Here is a 4,458-nt window from a genome sequence, read left to right on the forward strand (position 1 = left end):
CTAAATGTTACCCAAGCATCCTATTGAACAATAAACATGAAATGCCTATTTGCAGTATACATGACTTTATTGAACCATTTGACAGTAAAAACGATCTAAAACTACATGGTGAATTCTATGTAAATGAAACAGAACTCGATGTAGATAGCAATCCCATTAAAATCGAAGCCGGGTTTTACAGCACTAATCTAGTATCATACCTAGTAAATACATTACATGTGCCGATTAGTCAAAGAAAATACAAATAAAATACAAGATTGTAACTAAAGAAGCATTGAAATCATATACATTCAGTGATTTCATAAAATAAATTTTTGATACCCTTTGAGAGGGTGAGGCTAAGAAAATAGCAAATAGCTTTATATCGGAGAGCATGAAAAATGTAACAATTGATCACCATTATGGTATTTATCTCATACAAGAATAAATAGTAAATTGTCTATTTTCAGACCATACAAGCATTAGCAGGTTTGTTGTATTTGAGGCTATATTGAAGTGTCTACAAATAATAGAAACATGCCATGGTAAGGAAAATGTATTGTATGGATATTACTGCTACTATCGTCATAGGGTCACGTGATAAAAAGCAAAATCGCACCCCCTGCGCCCCCTGATTAGAATTTTTTGTTCTAAACCAGGAAAAACTTACTTCTAAATGATGATCTATAAGTTAATGAAAAGAAAAGATAGGGTGTGATATGTATGTCTGGATATCTACATAACCAACCCTATCAAATCAATCAGGAAAAAAAGAAATGTCAAATTTAGTACTAAGCGGATAGATAAAGCATATGTTGTGGAAGGTGGAATCATTCTTTGAAAAACATTACAGATAAAACATGGATATAACAGATTATATAACAGAGAATGGTAAAGGCTGTATTTTCAATGGACAAGCTGGTTTTAGGAAAACTCATGGACAATGTAAAATGGAATGATGGCCGAAAGCCCAATTATTTTTCATTTACCAATAAATACACTGAGAATGTGAAACATAGATAAATTAAAATTGGTTTTAACAAGGTCAATGTTGATAATATATGTTATACATTCGATTCTTATTTTAACGAATTCAATAATGTTAATATAGAAACAAGCATCAAAAGTCTCAAGAACAAGAATATATTTTCTGAAGAATTCAGTATGATTCCCAATAAATGTATAACGTTGATTTACTATGTATTTACAATGCACAATAACACCATTTACATGTTCGGAGACCCTAACCAATGTGAACCTGTTCAAGCTGGTTGTCGGTTATTTTATGACTACTTAGAGTCAAACAGTGGCGGGGTGGCTATGTTTCCCCTGGGGTGGCCAAGTCAATTTTTGCGCCCTATCTATATAACGTGGTTATATAAAAGCACGTGTTTCTAGAAGGGAAATCAATTTTTGCAACTTGAATTCAAAATTTAGCGAATAGCTTTTGACAAAAATTGCGAGAATGGCAAAAAGCTATGTAATCCTAACATTTGACCTTCTCAATCGTGGTTCAGTAAATATCCGCCTATTTTGAATTGGCTTATTTTTGAGGGTCTGCCTATTTTGGAGGAAGTACGGTAAGCAAAACATAAAATACTGATGTTTCATACAGGATGGTGGCCAATGGAACTCGTTTATTATATCTAGAATACCAGCTTTAGAGTAAAATAACATAGAACAAGTTTTTGTTTTGGGGCTCCTTAGTTTTTCTAACTAAAAGTAACCTTAGTTCATTTCGCCATCGCTTATTGGCGATTTTATCAGCCTAGTGTCATCATATTTACGATGTATGATATACAAACATGGTTCAAGTTTGTTATTCTTTAGTAGTTATTAAAAAGAAGTTCTTTCAACAGCAAAAAAAACAAGTTCAGTGAAAGAAATAAGATTTTTGAAATCAAGCCTTCCAGAATGGCTAAAAATGCATCTCCCAGATTATAATTTAACAAATTACTACCCCGCTCAGAATAGACAATTCGACGATGCTCAGAAAAAACATTGATTTTTTATAATCAGGAAAAATTTGGGAGAAAAGGATTCATGCTTTGGACAAAGAAAGAAAGGGTGACCTTTGGTACACATCAATGTTAAAAACAAAAAGCTGCTGTATTGATTGCCAGGGTGCATTCCATGTACTTTGGCCCGAAGATCTTTGGCATACACTCAGGCTTTTTGGCGTTCCGAGTGCAAACTAACACAAACAATTTTTGGCATACGCAAAATCTTCGTTAGTTGGCGTGCTAAACATGAAGCCACGTACATAGTTAACACGAAAACATATGACACAAATGTTGATTGAGTCATGCCAGCGCAACGTGCTTCGATTGTAGAATCACACGTTTTATTAGACTGTTCACAGCAAGTTCAGCAAAGTGTTCTATCCGTGTGCGATCACTTTTGATGTTCCTATCCGAATATTACAAGCAATCAATTTTGGCACCCCCTTATCTCCATTTGCGCCCCTTATCTCCATTTGCGCCCTGCCACCACGCAACTGGAGTCAAAGACAGTCAGTGAACTATGGAATACATAGAGAAGTCGTGTAGACATGTCTCAATAACACATGAATTGTTACACACATTGTTAGAATACTTCTAAACATAGGATACTTCCAACCAGGGGCGGACTGGCCGGTCGGGCTATTCGGGCGATCGCCCGTAGGGCCGGTCGGTTTAAGGGCCGGTTCGTAAAAGTGCAAAAAAATTAGCTTAAAAAGTGAATGCGAGGCAAAAAAGTATACCCACGCGTTGATCTGTTTGCCTTGAATTTTCAGAGACTTTGTGGGAAAGAATAAATATACACGCGAGTACTCCAAAACCATCAAAATTATGAATTCATTATTGTCACTGCATCCCAAACACACTTCTTCAGGGAACATGTTATTGACATTCTGTTATATTTTCTCTTGACGGTGTTTCCTTTTTGGCGACATATTATACTGTAACATCCCTGTTTCAATGCGATACATAAAGCCCCAGCAAAACGACTGGACATTTGCACTGGTCACACACTGGACATTGCTCACTTGGTCAGAGTATGGACATCAAGAAAATATTGGTGGTGGCAAAACAACTGAACATTGTCCAGTGAACTTTTTCCCTGTTGAAGAATGCGGGTGGGAAAACTGCCTACAGGACATCTCTTTACCTTTGAAAATACACTTTTCATAGCCCTAACCGTATTATCGTATGAATTAGAGTGTATTATTGAAAAGTGGCTAGGACTGCTAGGTTCATCAAAATCACCGTCCTCGTGCTGTCTGACATCGCTTTCCTTATCGGAACTTAAGCTAATCTGATCAGAAGACTCGTCGTTACTAATGAACTGTCTTTCTCTGCTATTCGTCGAATTGAATTTTAACGTTGTTTCAATTTCGTTCGCGGTGCTTACTAGGAAAGTTTGATGAAGATTTGAATATGGGAAATAAATTGACGCCAAATCCAAACCATTAATCAATTGCGCGTGCGCGAACTGGACAATGTTCAGTAGAGTGGCAAAACGACTGAACAATTTCTGTACAACATCAGTGAACAAAAGAAATTTAATACTGTCCACTGAACATTTTTGGCTGCCTTCAAAATCGACTGAACAACGCTAAAAAACAAGACTGGACAAGATGGCAAAACGACGCAACACATTTACGCTGGACATTTGTCCAGTGCTTGTTCAGTGAAAATGTCCAGTCGTTTTGCCGGGGCTTAAGATTTTAACCTGCCCTGATGTCTTTTTACTTAGCTTTTGCTTGAAGCTGGTCATGTTTTTCCCTAAGCACAAGCTATTGCTAAATGCAATAAATTTAAAAGTCCAAAAATTAGAGTTCACTAAGCGATTTGCTCTGTGATGTGAAGCAATTAAGAGGACATTCGTAGAACAAGGGGAGAGCAAGAAGACTTCAACCAAAGGTGGTGCACAGAAATTTCGTGAGGAAAAGCTGCGAGACTTAAAAAAGGATTCAGCTACGGTACAAAGCTTTTTTTATCAAGCAAAAGCCACAAACGTCACAAAAAACAGCATGGTCTTGCTCTTGCTCCTTTCAATAAACTCATACAAGCGATGGTAAATTTATTAGGCATATACTATCACAAGTCAAATGGACCCCCGCCCAACAGGGGTATGGTGCTACACGATAAAATTTCAACAGGGGTGCCCATGTTTTCTTTTTGGTGTCAGAAATTGACAAATCGATATTTTTGGGCTGCTGAAAATCATTGTGGTTTTTCGGAGGATTAGAAAACTATTTGTCACAAGTTGAGTGTGATAGAAACTTTTCCACTTTAAATATATAAAGAACAGATTACGTAGTAATTTCTCGCAGCCAAACCTGGAGTCCTTCATGTTAATATTCTTAGAAAAACATCTGTTAGATGACATCTAGAACGATCACATTATCAACATATAAGTTACTGAATTTAGAAAGAAAGTCAAACCAATGAGTTAAAATTTTTGTTTATTTACTATTTTATCAGCAAATGACAT

Source organism: Rhopilema esculentum, chromosome 9 (genome assembly GCF_057945365.1).
Source record: "Rhopilema esculentum isolate cy_ngs chromosome 9, ASM5794536v1, whole genome shotgun sequence".
In the NCBI taxonomy this organism is placed as follows: Eukaryota; Metazoa; Cnidaria; class Scyphozoa; order Rhizostomeae; family Rhizostomatidae; genus Rhopilema; species Rhopilema esculentum.